Raw genomic sequence first — 19,239 nt, 5'->3', positions numbered from 1 at the left:
GTTTTTCCTGTCTTGTGTATTGACAGGAGCTAGTTCTGACTGTTATCCTCCATTTAAGGAACCAGTCATTCCCCAAGTTTACCTTGTGTCAGTCCATCTCTAATCAGTGATTTCTCTTCTCTTAAGTTTTTTGGAAGCATTCTTATGAAAAACAAATTTTGACATCACCGATTAATATGGTTCATGTATCAAACTTAATTTGGGAACAAAAATGTTACTTTTGAATTGTAAATTTTGAAACTATTTCCTTCAACTATTCTAGTTTAATGATTTTATTACATGGAATTTGAATTTGGACAATTATTTTTTAATTTAAAGAAACAGGATTTTTTGAGTTTACAATATTTCATCCTAAATTTTATCCTAAATGTAAAGATTTCTTACAACATACCACTATTTTGTATTATATTTGTATTTTATATTATCAGCGTTTCTTTTACTATTGAAACTTCAAAGGAAGATTGCACTCACGTTGAAGTTGTGTTATTCCTAGTATGAAACTGGTTGAGAAATTTCCCCCCATTTTCCCGAAATTTGTGAAATTTTATTAAAATTTACAGACAGTACTCATTTGTGTAATCAACTCCTGCAGTTATAATTTTTTCTATTCTTGAATTAGGAGATTTTTATTTAAACCTTTGTAAGAATGTAACAATTTTTGTTTAGAACTCACATGATGAGCATGCAAATTGATTAAGGTTAATCGTCATCACAAATGTTTGACCTTTTATATTTCCATATATTTAAATTTCAGTAAAGACCATTCTCCTTTGTTGATGGAAAATATGAACTTGCACAACTGAGCTACTTCAGGCTATGATCAATTTTTGTAGAATTATTTTCATACTTATGATGTGTGTGAAGAGAAACTTAAAACAAGGGAAATTTTATTAAACTATGCTCCAAAATATTAAAAAAATGTTTGTGATTTATAGGTGTTAGCCAATAAATATTCTGTTCTTTTTTTATAACCTCTTTTTTTAGGTATTTACATATCAGATGTCTGCTAACTAATATAAGAGCAATAATTTGAGCTATGTAAATAAAAAAAATGTAAACATAGTTCTAAATAAAAATGGAAAGAGAAATTGTGGGTATTTAAAAAAAAACATTTGGTCAATTTTCAAAATTCAAGTTACATGTATAAAAGCACATCTGATATTTTTACTGTTTTATGTATGAGTTCAAACAATTATTTTTTATATTGAGAATTACTTCCATGCTGCCATGAATGTAAACAGAAAATATTGTGAGATGCTTTGGAACATTCTTTGGACAATTGTATATTGGATTATATACAACGGAAAGGACATTGGAATATTAAAATGGATTCAGTGAACTGGTTATCACAAAGAATTATGTTGAAAAGCATGAAAAGTAGCCATGGCAGCAGCTCCAAGGAAGATGGTTACATAAATCTTCAACCAAGTATGAGGCTTCACCAAGAAAATAAGAAGGCAAGTTTAATTAAGCCAAACATTTTCTATACAATCAGTAATTTGATAAAAATTGTATATTAAGGGCATATGATAGAGTTGATGTTGCTAATGTAAAATGTTATTTTTGCCATTCAATGGGAGATAACTCATAATTTACCTTTATAAACAATGGAATATATTTAAATTATTATTTTTGTGGAGTTGAAAATTCAATCAATAAACTTAAGACTTACTGTTTTTGATTTTAATCTTTTATATTGATTTTACAGTTATTTATGTTATAGTAAGAAATTGGAATAATGTTTGGTAAATGTCAGGGAAATTGAAATATAAAGTATATAAATTGTAAATTTTCATATATTTCAGGTTTTTTTTGTGAGATTTTTTCATGGTGTGGGAATAAGACTTGGAGGTCTAATACAGCTAGTATATAGGTAGGTGCCAGTATACAGTTTCGAATAAAATAAATGTTTTATAAATATTCTTTTTAAATTTTATGTGGTTCAGGCTTGAATGTTTCTAAGAGTTTGGTTTCTAGTTTACACATTTTTTTTTTATCAGTACAAACATAACGTAATTTTGAATATCGAACCTAATTATTTAGTTTGTTGGATTGCTATCTAGTTAATATATGTTCTCAGCCTCTATTACACATATATAACCTATTTCTTTATAATTTCATATGGTAACAGTGATCTTTTGAAACCATTCTGGTAAGACTTGACACTTTATATTTCAGATTAGCATCAGCTTGTCTGTAAGGATTGAGGCTGAGAATGGCCATTGGAGCTGACTAATATGGTAAGAACCAATACATAAATTAATGAGTCATTTAGCCAAGAACATGTAAATACCCTAGAATGTTATGCAAAGAAGTATTATATTTTAATTATGCAGATCTTGAGACGTAGTAAACTTTAATTTTTCTTGAACTATAACTGTAATATAATCTAAAGGGAGGTATCAAGATAAATAAAGGAAATAAAAAAAATATTCAGTTACTTAGAAAATCTTACTATCTGTAAGTTTTCTAAAATTGTTCCCGTATATACATTGTATAATGAATGGGATGTGGACCATCATGTGGTATGATCGCCACTGAAACAACTATCTCCCAGAGACCAAATGATATGTAAGCAACAAATGGTCACTATGGCCTTCAATAATGAGCCAAACATATACCTTACAGTTAACTTTAAAAGTTAGAAACATGGCAAAATGTGAAACAATTCAAACAAGAAAACCAACAGCTTGATTTATAATGAAACCATGAAATAATAACAATTATCGCTATTTTGTGCATTTTTCCTTTGATCTTTTTTGTGATAATTTTCATATCATGCTTCTCACTTGAGATGGAAAAATTATCGCTAGAAACTAAGGAGACCACGTGGCGTTGCTAACAAAATTGACATTGAAATTGACAAGGTTGTCATAGGTAAAATAGCGATAAACAGATTATCATTGGTCATCTCAACGATAATCTATAAATACGTCGAACAACAACCAACTACTTGTCATCCCTTGTTTGCTACTGAAGACTGGTTGTTTGTAAATTCAGTCTACAGAATCACTTCAAAGCAAAGTAAAAGCAATGTTCTATTGTTCTATGCATCATAAGTGCATTTATTAACTAGTTACTTATTCCTTTGCATTGAATATTGTTCTGAAAGATATTAGAATGTATATTTCTTTTTCAGGTGACTTCAACTGTGGCTGCAGGAAATTATTGTGCAATACAACTGAAACCAAAAAGAATGTAATTCAGACTATTTTTGTGTATGTTTTAAAAAATGTTCATATTTTTTTACCAAAAAAAAAATTGAAAAATTGTAAAGATTCTCCATTTTCAACAAAGCTGGAAGTTGTTGGCTAAATTGATACTTCATAATTTTCCGATTTTACTTTTAGACCTACTCTTGATATCTTAATTATGGTCAATGTGTTATCAAACATTTCCAGAAGGTTAAAAATGGAGAATCTAAAAAAAAAAAGAAAAATAATGTTATTTTTGTTGGATGTATCTCTTTTTTTCTTCATTAGTTTGTTATTTTTTGCAGTGTTTTTAGCTATAAAAAAGATTATTTCACAAGAAGCATAGAAAAAAACACATCTTGGTGAGAAAAGATTAATTCAGATTTTTAGTGTTAAATGCCACAATAAGCAAGATTTGTTATATCTTGGTGTCCATTTTTTCAATTGGTTGAGAAAATCGGAGTAATGGAAGTGAACCACCTAGGTGAACAATGATGTACTAAATATTTTTGTTAATTATTTAAATAATTTATATCAAATTATTTATTATTTATTATAGCTATACCATCTTGTATTTTTGTTAGATATAGCAATGATGTGGAGTCTAAACAGGTGAAATTTTTGGCAAAGGGAGGTAATAAATTATTCCCCTGTTTTACTCCTCATTCTTTTAAATTTATTATTTTACTTAAATATTCATATGTATAAGTTTTTTGTTTAATATCAGATGTATACTAGCTAACAATGACTATTATTCAGAGTTCTGTAAATAAAAAAAAATGTAAACAGAGCTCCAGATAATAGATTTACGGGTGGGAGAAATTATGGGACACTATCGGTAGAATTGATTTGGTGAAATTTTCAAGATACATGATTAATTGAGAGTGCATCTGATATTTTTTTTATTTATTTCTATAAATAATGGACCAAAAACGAAAAGATTGCAATTAAGATAATGATGACAGCCACTCTGGCAGCCAGGAGAGCAACTCTAAGGAAGATGGTCAATAAAATGTTCAACCAAGTCTGAGGCTTTACCATGAAATTGAGAAGGCAAGTTTATTGAAGTCAAACAATTTCTATACATTTTCTAGAAATATTTGTTAAATGTACATATTCATCCTTATTTTCTGCATGAAAAACATCTTTCAATAATTTATTTACCAGTTTAATATTTTGGGATACCATTGTCAAGGGGTACAATCAAAATCATGTGATGGATATACACACACCGGAAGTAACAGTCGAGCAGACCGCTTGAAAGGTAAGTAGTCGTATTTACTTGTTTATATCAATGAAATTTAATAAATAAGGTAGTGCATGGAATGTTGGATACTATCTAGTTTTGAAATACACAATTATCATTGCTGGAAATCGTGCAGTTAATGCTAACACTTCGACACAAAAATTTGTTGAAAATTTGGAACTGTGTCGAAGTGTTTTCAATAACTGCACGCTTTCTAGCAAAAACAATTGTGTATTTTAAAACTACATACTATCCGACATACGGTGTGCCAACTTGTTAATCAAAATTTAATTGATATAAACAAGAAAATGCAACTACTAACTTTTCAAGCGGCGAGTTCGACTGTAACTTCCGGTGTGTGTATATCCATCACGTAATTTTAATTGTACCCCTTGATTGTACATTAACAAGAATTTCTATTACAATTGCAGGAGTAAATTCTAAGATAGGAATTAACTTTCAAGGGGAGACTAGCACAATTAACTTTCAAGGGGAGACTAGCACAATTAACAGCAAGATTTGTTCATTCAATGGGGAAACTCATTTTCATTATTCAAATTAGTTGAGTGCAGAATTCAAATCATAAACCTTGACTACTTGTGTTTGTTTTTCAATCTTTACAAAATATGTGGATTTTATACTATTGGTACTTGAAGTAAGAAATCAGAAAAATGTGTAAATCAATCTTTAGGTTGACATAGAAATTGGTTTGTAAAATTAATAAATGTGTTAATTTCTTTTTAGGTACTTTCTGTGGCATGTTTTCATGGTGTGGGAATAAGACTTGGTGGTCAAATACAGCTAATATGTAGGTAGGTACCAGTATTGTTAATCCTGTTTAAAAAAAATAATCTATAAATAAGATTATTTTAAAATGAATACTGACTTTTTTAGGGTTAAAGGTTTATAAGAGTTTGGTCAACAGTATATACTCTTTATTTTATCAGTATCATATGACAATGGTCTCTTGGCAAAGTATGGCCTTATAATAGATTTTAAATTTCAACTTTTATCATAGAATATCAAAGGGGCCCCAATTTGGATCTTAAATGGATATATTTCAAGAAACTTAATGTGACTTAAAATAAATCGCTTCTTTATAATACATTGTAGTCTCCATAATTAGCTATATTGGGAGATATTATCAAAATGCTATAATTTTGTGAATTTTCTTACCTAAAAGCTTAAAGAATACCTTTGATCCAAAATGTTTCGTAACTTATAGGAACCAAGGGTAATACATGTATTTAAATAAAAAGACGTAAACTATTACTGGATATGCTAAAAACTGTTCTGAATTGTGAAAAATTGGACCTTAATTGGCGCTTTTGCGAATACACCAGAATTGCATAATCAAGATGTCATAACTTAATAGTTTATAGTGTCAGGTGCCAAAATGAAGTGTTTATTTTGTATCAATAATGATACCAGAACAATATATATGTTAAATTTGTAGTATTTGGGCTTGATTTAAAAAAAAAAAAAATCTTAGGGCCAACTTAACCCTTTTAAGCCTACTCCTTTTAGGATTGAATTGTGTTGTTGGATTGATGTCTAACCAATGTTCTCAAAACCTATCGCATATATAACCCATTTTATATATCATAGATACAGTATTTCAGAAGTTATCCTTTAAAACAATTTTGTATTTTATATTTCAGGTTAGCACCACAGCTTGTCTGCAAGGATTGAAGCTGGGAAACGGCCATTGGAGCTGAATTTTATGGTAAGAAACTAAAATATTGATTAATGAACTTTTAAATTCACCATGTATTTTTTTATGAACACATGTATTTTGAAATATTTTCCAAATTAATAGTTTTAATTATACTGGTAATCTGGATTGGGTATTTAAGAATAAAGAGATGTTATAAGATTGCCAACTACTCAACTATCAATAAGAGAAGCAAATTACAATCACTGTAGGACCTTCAGCAATGAGCAAAACCTATATGAATGTAAATAATGCAACTGGTTGAATATCACAATAGGAACTTGTATTTATAAATCTAATCTCTAATGCAAAACTTTGAGGCCAGATTTTTCTGAAATCTTGGGATTATTTATCTTGCATATTTGTCCATTTGTTGAAAAATCACAAGAATAGCATGCAATAATTTCTGGTTTAACAGTACCAGTTTTAAAGGCCCTGCCTGAACATAACAAAATGTGAAACAGTTTCAAACTAGAAAACCAATGCATTAATTCATACAACTAATAAAGGAAAATAAACATGATGCACATCAACCATTGATTTTATCATCCTTTTTTGCTAATAATTGTATAAATCGGTATATCGGTTTGATCTTGTTTTGACAAATATGTTTAAGAATGTTTATTTCTATTTCAGGAAGCTGTGGCTGCAGCAATGATTATGTGATAAAACTGAAGAATGTTATTCAATTTTTTTTTGTATATATTTCAAAAAATGTAATTTTTTATAAAAAAAAAAAAAAAAAAAAAAAAGGTGTAAAGATTCTCCATTTTCAATTAGATTGGAAGCTTGTATTTACAATTGTTAGATCTTCTTCGTTATTCCGCCACCCCCTGTATCTCTATTTCATTTTTACTTTGAAAATGAAATGGAACAGACAAATTTTACTTGTCAACTTAATAATAGTCTGTCTAGTCAAAAGGCCTCCAGTTGGTTTAGAATGGAGAATCTAAAAAAAAATATGTAAAGTGTTTTTTTTTAGTTTCCTGAATTTTTATATACATTTTGTTATTGCTCCCTTTCAATTTTTATAAATTCCAGATTTTAAGTTTTGGATTTATGGGGCTTTATTCATAAAAAAGGGGGATTTTTCACACCTGGACAATAACTCAAAAAGGCTTTCACCAATGTCCATGAAACTTTTATGAATTGTTTATATCTATTGACATAAGCTCCCTTTCCCTTTTTATTAATTTTAGATTTTACGTTTTCTTAAGTAATGAATTTTTATACTTAAAAAAGGGGGATTTTATGCAGTTTTGGTGAAACTTAAAAGAGCAACGGCCGTATCATGTGCTAAAGCGCATCCCTTTATTGAAATGTGTTGTAGTTTTTACATATTATTATTTCTTTATTTTAATTATACAAATTTTGTATTGTTAAATATTTAAAGGGTGTGGAGTCTCAACAGTGTGAAATTTTCAGGACAAAAGGGAGGTAATTCCTTTGTTATACTCATTATACTTGAAATTTCCTGAGTGTTTATATGGAATATAACTTTTTTAATTAAAATATTCACTTTTGTACACATTTTCTTTAAATATCAGATGTATACTTGCTAAAATTACTTTTATTTAGAGTTCTGTAAATAAAAAAAAATGTAAACAGAGCTCTAGCTATAGATAATAGATTTGGAGGGTGGGAGAAATTGTGGGTAACTACAATTGATTAGGTGAAATTTCAAAAGACTTAAAAAGTGCATCTGATATTTATTTTTACATAATGTTATTTCTGAAAGCAAATGGACAATAAGATGAGGACATAAACCACCTTCCAGGTTAGGATAGCAGCTCTTAAGGAAGATGGTCAATTAAATCTTCAACCCAGTCTGAGGCCTTACCATGAAAAATATGTGGTGAGTTGAAATATTCCACAAAACTAATGATCATATTATTATAGGCATTTTAAATTATTTGTTTATAATGGGTTTGATTTTGAGGACATCTACATCAATGCTGAACAATTGTATAACACATTAAAAAGAAGATGTGGCATACCCAACTATATCAGTCCTATTCAGGACCGATAACTCTGTCGATATATATAATCGGGTATACAATATTGTTAAAACCAGACCAATCATATTATACGTCTTTGTTGGAATGTATACAAAAACTCTTCTTTTTTTTTACACAATTTAAACTTTATATCGATTCATTGCCTGGATTTAACTTTAAATATTGAATTAAAAAATAAATAACAATAAAATCATATTCAATGATCGAAATTCATTTAAATTAAAATTTGAATCTTTAATAATTATAGAAACATATAAATATTTGAACGCCTTTTATGCAAAAATTTTTTTTTTAAAGAAATTTTCATAATATTCATATTTTCCTAAAGTTTATTATGAAACAAAATTCTTCTGATTTGACACGGGAAGGAGAAGATATTTATTTGTACATTTATGAAAACTTTTGTATATCACAAAATTTAAACTCTGGTAATACATGTATACACACTGACAGGATGTTGAATGTCACCTGGTTGCTTTTGGTTTGAACGTCTACCTGACAATATATTATGATGTAACATTATAACCCAAGTTAGATTTCACCTGTTCGGTCAAGGAATGAAATTTTAAAGGTATAGAATATTCATCTATTATAATTGGACATTGATTTTTTTCACTTAGGATGAAAACATTTTTTTTTGTTCTAAAAGGAATGTATAAATATATTTCTAAAGAAAGATAAAATATACAGAAAACTTGAAAAACACCTTTAAAAAAAGAAGAGATTTTTTTTTTATTTTAGATATTGTAAACTATTTTCTGGTAACAGTATCTCCTGGATGAATATCTGTCAAAATAAATGTTCCTGTGTCACACTTAAAAAAATTTTTTTTATTAAGAAATTTGAAATCAATGATATCGAAATATCACCAAATGAAAATAACAGAAACATCAGAGATTCTGTATGACAAATTAAATATACTCTAGGAAAGTCTTACTATAGCAATCTTTGATTTGATGCAACATTTTCAGATGATACATCAGCCGCCATTTTGGAAAAATCTCGGAAAATACCCTTTTTTAAGTCGATGTTTGACCGAATTTGCCCTGAAATTAAACTGTTTTAAGTAGTATTCATCGCAAACTATATGTTTGAATATACTTAATCGATTTGCAAAGTTTGTGTTTTATTTAAAGAATTCCTTTATTTGTTGTAAAAGAAGACATGGGTATCGGTAATTTAGCATTGAGTCAACGGAGAAATGACGAGAAAAAGTGCATGTTTTACGATTCCGATTTGACCGAATTTAATCAAAAATTAAACTGTTAGGACCAACATTGTTTGATAGAAATGTGTTTGAATATCAAGGATTGATTTGCAAAAGTAAGAAAACGGGTCAGGTTTATGAGAAAATTAAACTTTATTGAAGCATATATGCATTTAATATGGGGATATATAATACAAAATGGCGGCTATAATACGTCACAAAAGTCACGTGATGTCCAACTTAGTTGGATATGTATGATTGCCATTGAGACAACTATCCACAAAAGACCAAAATGACACAGACTTTAACAAATATAGGTCACTGTACAGCCTTCAACAATGAGCAAAGCCCATACTGCATAGTCAACTATAAAAGGTTCTGATAAGACAATGTAAAACAATTCAAACAAGAAAACTAACGGCTTTATTTATGTAAAAAAATGAACGAAAAACAAATATGTAACACATAAACAAACGACAACCACTGAATTACAGGCTCCTGACTTGGGACAAGCATGTACAAAAATAATGTGGCGGGGTTAAACATGTTAGCAGGATCCCAACCCTCCCCCTAACCTGGGAAAGTGGTATAACAGTACAACATAAGAACGAACTATAAAAATCAGTTGAAAAAGGCTCAACTCATCAGATGCACAAAAATACAAATGGATGTGAACAACAACTTGTATTCAATTGAATTGTTTTGTACCTTAGGTATCAAGTTAACATACAGAAAATGATAGTATAAGACAAATTCATAAGAAATGTGACAAGGCATAATTTTGTTACACTTTTAAAAAAAATCTTATGTACAATTTAATCTTAAAAACATTTTTTTCCAGGTTGTTGAAATTACAATGTTTTCATGGTGTGGGGAGTAAGACTTGAATATCTGATATTGTTAACATGATGGTAGGTATACAAGCTTTTAGTTTTTTTCATAATTTAATAGTAATTGATATCAATTGTTTTTTTAAAGGTTTGAAATACTATACTATATGATAAAGTACAAGTTTATTTTTGTATTGCAAACTTAATAGAATTGAAAATAGCAATCTAGAATGAGTTGGAGAGATAAAAAAAACATACAAAGAGCAGAAAACACAACCATTAGTTTGATTTTGAATACCAATTATTTTCTCACAGAATTTTGTATGTTATTCGAGAACTTTTAATCAATTATTATGATCTATATATATTTTAAAGTTGCGAATAACTGACCTTGAACTTTGTTTTACAGGTAAGCATCACAAGTTTCCTTTGGGTAGTTTCCTTTGGGTAACTTGCTTGAGGAGTAAAGAGAGCTGTTTAAGGTGAGAATTTATTAATCAACAAACAATTTAAATTTTAATTATACATGTATCTATGCCCCTAGATATCTATGTATCCATTTTTACTGATTTTTTGTCCCTTTCCTGAACAAGAAATATGAAGGGGATATAACCTGATATCAAGTAAAAAAATAGCTTTTATAAAAAGATGCATAATAACTGCCTTACATTCAGTGGTTCATATATTTGTTTCAACTTTCAAAAGAATTTTATTCCTACATTTTTAACATAAATTTTGTGTGGAGTAAGTGTCAACTAAACAACAAATAACATACCGTATTCAATTATTTTAACTTTTTGTTTAAGTGAATTTATCAGCAGCTTCTGCATTCATCATGTTGAATATTTCAAATAATTACTCATGGAAAATTGATGTTAAGGTGGTACCCAACAATTTCACTAAAATTAATTTGGCTCGTTTATATTTTCATAAAATTTTGACAAAGTATTACTTTTGACCCTTTGACAAAAATATAAAAATTTCAAAAACGTTGAACGAACTATTTTATCAGATAAATTACACTGATTATATAGCAGTTTTACAAACACTACTTTTGATCATTAAAAAGCTTAATCCTCCCTAAATAACACAACGTAATTAAAACGTTTAGCTGATTTTACAGAGTTATCTCCCTGTAGTGTAAGGTACCACCTTAAGTCTCAGAAAAGTTTGGAAAGTTTATTTTTGTCTTCAGGAGCCTGTTTCTGGGGTTGTATGTTGATGTGTTACATATTTGTTTTTTGTTCATTTTTTGTACATAAATGAGGCCATTAGTTATCTTGATTGAATTGTTTTACAGATGTCATTTTGGGAATCTTTTATAGTTGACTTGATAATGGTTTATGGGCATTGCTCATTGTCGACGGTCATACAGTCTATAGTTGTTTTAAATTTCTGTATCATTTGGTCTCTTGTGGAGAGTTGTCTCATTGGCAATCATACCACATCTTCTATTTTTTATATTTCACATTCAGTGATATCAGGTTCTTTTTTTATTTGAAAAATTGCACATTAAATGTTATTATATTCCAGAATAATAATTAATTCGAAATCAAACAATAATTAAAACTTGACTTTATTTCTTTTCAGTTGAAAGTGTCACCTTTGCTGCCTTGTGTGGTACAATCTTCAGACAATATCCTGCAAACTGTGGCTGAACTGTTACTATCTTTTTTTAGTAGAATCCTTAGACAGTAATCTTGTGGCAGAATGAGTTGTAAACAAATTGTTTTTATTCCTGTATTGAGTTTCAAATTGGATATTTTTGTATTTATATTATTTGTATTCCATTTGCATTCAATTATTGTTTTTTAATTGATGAATCATTAAAACTTAAATTTTGCGGGGTCCTAAAGGACTTTCTTAGAGGGGGCCAGCGCAATTGATTAAACAAAATTTTTCCCGCAACAGGGAGAGGAGACATCCCCATAAATATGCCTTTGAAATGGGGTGTTAAAGAAGATTTGTATTGTTTGTTTGTTTGTCCATCATCAGCTCTCATCCACAGCTTGGTAGATTTTCATTGAAACTTTCAGCTGATTTTCTGTACTAAAGGCAGTATGTTTTTTAATTTATTATAATGAAATTTTGGGTTTTCCCAACCTTTTTGAAGTGAAAACAATGGAACACAGTGTTGGCAGATACTGAAGATTATTTGAAAGTTTAGAGAAAGTCCCATTTAATCTTGATAATTGTGGGTTAAAGTTGTAGATGGATAAACAAACATATCATACACTTACTCACTTTACCTATTTGCGAATCCAGAACTTAACATAAAGGGGCCCAACACCAGTCATTTCCTGTACAATCAACCAAATTTTTCCTCCGAAAGGGATTTGGGGGGGGGGGGGGGGGGGGGGGGACATTTAATAAAGATTAATATGCTTAGAAATTTGGTGTGAGTAAATAAACTTTACTTTTTATTTTAAAACAGCATGTGATTAAAAATATGAAATGAATTGTTAAACATATCCTTGGTGATCTGATATTTTTTTGCACAGATCAAGATATTTAGTCAGTGGTGGATCCAGAAATTTTCCAGGAATATGGGGGCACTGACTGCTTCAGCGGGGCCCGGCCTGCTCCAGTCATGTTTTAGTGATTCCCTAAATATTAAACCAAATTTTTCCCACTGAAGGGGGCCCTCTGAAAAATCCTCTTAATCCACGTCTGCTATTTTGTTTTTTTATAACCCAGTAAATAAGTTGAGTTTGTTCTAAAAAAATAATTTGATTCATGTATTTTTTATTGTAGCATAAACATAGCTTTAATTTCCTTTGTTTAAGAATTGTAATGTTTTTTAAATGTCATTTTTAAAAGTTGGCACTAATTGAGGATTCTGTTGTTTATGGAATTCTTTTATAAGTTTGGTTAGCAATAAAAAGGTTTTTTTTTATTAAACAAAGAATAATTACTCTGTTTACAGAATTTAATACATGTATCAAAAATTAGACATGATTTAATTTAATTCATAATGCTTATTTAATTGGAAATTACATTAGGATTATCTCCCCCTAATTAGTATTCAAAACAATATTATAAAAACAACCCGGAAAATAAATAGAATCCTCAGTAATGTCAACATTTATTTTGTATAAATGTAATATTATGCTAATGATACAAAACCCATGATGCAGATCCTTTTCCTCCTTTTTATTGTAGAGATAATTTACAGACGTGTCCAAAATCATATCCCAGTAGAATCAATTTGTTTTTTGATATTCGTACACACCTAACAAAAGCAGATTGTGTTTGGTTTCATTTGGATATTTTGTATCATTGTGATATATCATAATAATTATATTTGGTAAATAAAATATATTTGAAAAACCAGCCTCATTTCATTTGAATTTGGATAAGTAAAGGGGGAAGAGATTTCTGTGGTCCACGGTATGACACACATGCAGATGATTTATATTTCCATTAGGTGTCTATCATCATCATTCAACTTTTTTAAGAATTTTTTGTGTAATTTCTTTGCTGGTTTGAATAAGACCCAAAATAAATGATGCTTTAAGCACTACCTTACAGAATTGATCATTGTGTTTGCTGATTACCATCATATAGCTACCAATGCTGTTAATAGGTGACTATAATGCTAAAAGGATTTATGTAAAATCATAATTATGCAAACTGTAGAAGAGGGTCGATAGCTCCATATCTGTATGCAGATGCCTCATGGTGTTTCATTATACATTTTACCCTATAGGTTCAATAACCAGGGTGTTTTTATGCCCCATCTATGATAGTAGAGGGGCATTATGTTTTCTGGTCTGTTCGTCCGTTTGTCGTACCGTTCGTCCGTCTGTCCCGCTTCAGGTTAAAGTTTTTGGTCAAGGTAGTTTTTTTTTAAGCTGAAGTGCAATCAACATGAAATTTAGTATGTATGTTCCTTATGATATGATCTTTCCAATTTTACAGCCAAATTAGACTTTTGACCCCAATTTCACGGTCCAATTAAAATAGAAAAGGAAAGTGCAAGTTTCAGGTTAAAGTTTTTAGTCGAGGTAGTTTTTGATGAAGTTGAAGTCCAATCAACTTGAAACTTAGTACACACATTCCCTATGGTATGATCTTTCTAATTTTAATGCCAAAGAAGACTTTTTACCCAATTTCATGTTCCATTGAACATGTAAAATGATAATGCGAGTGGGGACATCCATGTTGGGTACTTTGAACACATTCTTGTTATGACATGAATTGGACATTTTTTAGGCTGCAACCATTTGATTTTCGGGGGGGGGGGGGGGGGCTGCCCCAGCTATGTTTTTTTTTGGAAAAAAAAAGTTTGTTTCCAGGTTTTGGTGAAAAAATAATTTGTTTTGGACCATGAGAAAAAAAAAAAATTTTGGTTTCACCCTCAGCTGCCACTATGTAATGCTAAAATTGAAAGAAAAAAAATGTTTTTGGTTTGTCGCTAAAAAAATATATCGTTCTTCGCCAAAGGCGAAAAAAAAAGTTTGCACAGGAAAAAAAAAACATAGCCCCCCCCCCCCCGAAAATCAAATGGTTGCAACCTTATGTGTAATATGGCTGACTATATATTTGGTATATTATAACACAGTGGTCTTGTGTTATTGCGTTGGTCTCAAGTTGGACCCCCTGGCATGTTAAAACCAATGATTTAAAAAATGGCATTTGCTGCTGCTCTATTTGTGGATTGCACAAAGTAGGCTTAATATTCACGAACCTGTCCTGAATATGCATTTAATTGCCACAGGACTTTAAACAGCAATTCATTATTACCATCCTGAGGGAATGCCTAGCCTAAACAAGTCATGGTTCAGTGATTAATGTTCAGTTTTGTGATTAGGTATTTGTTTCTCTGAAACAAGGTAATTCTTCATGTTTATTTATGTTTTAATGGATGGAATGATTGTATGGTGCACATGTCTGTCTAACAAGGTTCTTCTGACCTTGACCTTATTTTCATGGATATTTGTTCATATTTAAATTTTGTGATAAGGATTATTTCTTGGATATAAGTAAAAGTTATAAGAGATATTCAAAAAAGGGTCAACTATATTTGGTATACAGAATGATTATATAAAGGTAAACATGTTTGTCTGATGAGGTACATCTGACCATGAACTTATTTTCATGTTTTTATAGCGCCTGCAACTTTAGTGGCAAAAGCAAGACTATCTAAGCCATCCTACATTTCTTTTGTAGTCTTCTACAAATATTCACTCAGTTTTTGAAATTTTAATAACTCTGTACTAAACATGAACAGAAGTTTGTTTACAATCAAGCTAATATTCAGATGAAAATTTTGTAAAAATTTATTTCCTGTTTTTTTGTATATTACTTACAAGTGGTCTTAATTTTGCTAGCCTTCAACATTTTTCGAAATAGTGAAACATAGCAATTCTACATTCCGTCGTCGCCCCCACAAATATTCACTCTGGTTAAAGTTTTTGAAATTTTAATAACTTTCTTAAACTATCCTGGATTTGTACCAAACTTTGACAGAAGCTTAAAGCTTTTACAAAAATCTTCTCCTCTGAAACTACTGGGCTAAATTAAACTAAACTTGGCCACAATCATCATTGTAATTTGAGGTATTTAGTTTAAAAAATGTGTGGTGTGACCTGGCCAACCAACCCAGACCAGTAAGGTCTAGATCACTTACCTGCTGATAGAGCACCTGCTGATATAGCACCATCAGCTGGCGATACGGCACCTTTTCAGAGAAAAAACTATTATTGATATAATTTAACTAATTGCCAAAAAAAAACACATTGTGTTCTTCCACAACCGTTTTTAAACTTAATAAAATATATCCACAAATGTGTATTTTCACAAACAGATCTAATTTACAACTATTTTCTTATCATTTTAAGTTAATTTAAATTGTTTTGTCGGAATTTATTTGAATAAATACTTTGAAATTGTAAGTATTTTTAATTGGCTTTGTAGTATCTCCTTTAGATTTAAATAATATGTAAACTATAAGCTAAAAGAATAAGATTTAATTTTCGTTCTTAATATTTTTCATATAACTCACCAATAACAATGCCTGACCTGTCATATATATGCATGAAGTTCTGGAAGGGAACACTGGGCAGTCGCACGTGTCGTTAAATAACAAACCAATAAACAATATAATGAAGTTGTAAGGTAATAAATATTTCAGGTATTGGGCAGTTGCCATCATCATGATTAGATTATCTAATTGACAAAAAAACACTTAAAATTTTAAATTTCAATTTACTAAACACAAAATGTAAGTACTAAAATGTATATTTAAGCAATAAAATGTATGATACCATATGTCACTGTTTTAATAGAGAAAATTACGGAAAGATAATGGAGCGTGGTATCTTTTTTAATTAAGATTATAACTTTCTAAAAGGAAACTCTTTAGGACTTCTAAATAGTGTATTTCAACTGTGCTAAACTTATTTTGAACATTAAAGTTATTTGTCCTGGTTAATTGTGCGGATGTCAGATTTATGTAACACATTTCACTATCTTCATAAGGAAAAATAAAAATGGATATTACATTCAAATTCTCTTAAAAGAAACTTTTCAAGACAACTTCCCTCTGATCTTCATTAATATCGATATACTTGTAATACATGTACATCCTGAATAAATCACTTGTTATTTTTTATAAAATTTAGAAAAAAATAAACGTTCTAAAACGTTTCCCATAAGAGCCTTATCTTTCATTATTTTGTCTGTATAGATGCTCCATGGTCTCTATACCTTATCCCTTATGACCATGAAATTTTCTTCCAATGTGTCGTGACTTTCTATTGGCTCCTTTTTTTCAGTTAATCAAATTTCTCAGAATTTTCAGATAATCCCGGATTTTCTCAGATAATCCCGGTTTATCTCAGATAAACTAAGATTATCTCAGATAAACTAAGATTATCTCAGCTTAATTCAAATTCGAAAAAAAATCTAGTTTATCTGAGAAAATATAGAAAATCCATTATCTGGAGAAAATCCCGGTTTATCTGAAAATTCTGAGATAACCCAAGTCAAAGTGAACTGCAGTTCTTTAGCAGTTAATTAGCATTCACAGTTCCCACTTGACAGCAGTTATTTGGCAGTTTATTAGCATTCACAGTTACCAAATATAAGGCAATGATTAATTTGCATAAAGGCATTCCAATAGCATTCCATAGCTGTTTCTTAGCAGTTTATTTAGCCTTCACAGTTCTTTGGCAGTTATTTTTAACGAAAAATTTAAATGAGATCTGAATATTCATGAGAACTGCTATAATAACAGATCAAATAATGAATATTCATGAGAACTGCTATAATAACAGCTGTCAATAATGAATATTCATGCCAACTGCTAAGTTTTACATCCTAATATGGTTTTATAAACTGCTAATAACTGCTGTGGAATGCTATCAGATCTGCCAAAAGTTGCAATACAAAGGCGACACATGAATACTGGTAATCAATATACAGTGTACAAGATATGAAAGCAAAAATTATTAAAATTCTAATATTTTACTGTAAGTCTTATGTGAAATTTCAAAAAGTTGTACTTAAACTTATATTTGTAATTAGAGCAGTAACTATACAATCTAATAACAGACTTAATTTTAAAAGAATGTAAAAAAAAAAAAAGAGTAGCACTTACTTTAGCTGGTCTTAGACCCTTTATTAATTATATAAGTGGCCGTAATGATATAGGAACAATTAAAAATGCACTTTAATTATCAAAACTTTTAAAAAAGCAACTTATTTAAGAGCTATTACTGCTAAGAGGCTTATCACTACCTTGACTAAGTGATTTTCAAATAAGAAATTATTTCATTGTTATCATTATTTTATTACCAAACATGCCAAATGTACTGTTTTTATTCTATTAAATGTGGACCAAAAGACAACAGTTATATCCTCTTTCTCTTTTGGAATTTTAAACAAATAAATTCTTGATACATGTAATATATATTATGTTTCTTTTTTCTGAAACAAACTAAAGTAAAATTATATATTATAAATTAATTTCATTAAATTGATTGTTTGGACAATTTTAACCAATCAGCTATTTGCAGTCTAGGTTTACCTATGAATTCCCTCCCCCTTTTTTCAACTCTCGAATATGATAAGAATTTGTTTTTTTAACAAAATAATAGATTAAAATAATCATATCTATTTTTTTCAAATAACATCTTGAACTTTAAGTATATATATGCTAGTATTCTAATACAATCCTGTCAACATCAGATATTCTATTTAAGTAAACAACTATCCCCCCTTTTTTGTGCTTTCTGTATGATTTCTGTTTCCCCCAACAAAGTTATGTCAGAATATACACAAGCATTAACTGTAACTTTCAACTTACTGTACTGCAGGTGTGTTAAAGTATTCAATTCATCCAAAATTAAGCTTATAAATGACAAAAATACAGTTTTTCACTAGCAAGTATATCCACACAACATGGAGCCAAAATGCACATTTGAAAATGATCAAATTATCTTCAAATAAATGTTTAACTTCAAGCTGAAAACATAGCCAGATCCAAGCATTTTTATAACAAAGATTAATAGGTCAACTGCTATCGAACTGCTGTCATAACTGTTGTCCTGACTGCTAAGAGGAATGCTAAGATGAATGCTAAGACGAATGCTAAGTCGAATGCTAAGATGAATGCTAAGACGAATGCTAAGCCGAATGCTAAGAAATGGTGAAATGTGGCAGTTTTTCAAACTGCTATTAGATTGAATGCTTAGAACAGCTAAAGGACTGCTAAAAATATGAAGAACTGGCAAATAACAGCTAAAAAACAGCTAATAATAGCAGTTCAGTTTGACTTGGGAAACCGGCATTATCTGGAAAAAATCGAGATAATCCCGGTTTATCTGAGCTTAATGTAAAAAAAATGAGATAATCCTACTTTATCTGAGAAAATCCTGGTTTATCTGAGATCATTTAGGATTATCTATAAAAGTGGGTCAGGCGTGCCATACACATGTAACACCAGATGTACACATTTGCCTATTCCAATTGCAAAAGTTTACCAAACAAGCCTGCCCAAAATGTTTGTTACGTTGTTGTTTTTGT

The 19,239-nt window shown here is 29.7% G+C and overlaps 2 long non-coding RNA genes across 2 annotated transcripts; both read left to right on the top strand.

Annotated features, from left to right (window-relative positions):
- The first annotated feature begins 1,463 nt into the window (after positions 1-1,463).
- LOC134683254 (uncharacterized) lies at positions 1,464-3,445 on the top strand. The gene is made up of 3 exons (XR_010100979.1): positions 1,464-1,873; positions 2,179-2,240; positions 3,140-3,445. It is a non-coding gene; the product is annotated as an uncharacterized LOC134683254 (long non-coding RNA).
- An 809-nt stretch (positions 3,446-4,254) lies between these two features.
- Positions 4,255-12,278, top strand: LOC134683255 (uncharacterized). The gene is made up of 6 exons (XR_010100980.1): positions 4,255-4,458; positions 5,185-5,252; positions 6,102-6,166; positions 6,791-8,009; positions 10,221-10,290; positions 11,800-12,278. It is a non-coding gene; the product is annotated as an uncharacterized LOC134683255 (long non-coding RNA).
- The last annotated feature ends 6,961 nt before the right edge of the window (positions 12,279-19,239 follow it).

The sequence above is a fragment of the Mytilus trossulus genome, chromosome 9 (assembly GCF_036588685.1).
Source record: "Mytilus trossulus isolate FHL-02 chromosome 9, PNRI_Mtr1.1.1.hap1, whole genome shotgun sequence".
NCBI classification, from domain to species: Eukaryota; Metazoa; Mollusca; class Bivalvia; order Mytilida; family Mytilidae; genus Mytilus; species Mytilus trossulus.
This window is presented reverse-complemented; position numbering and strand designations above follow the sequence as displayed.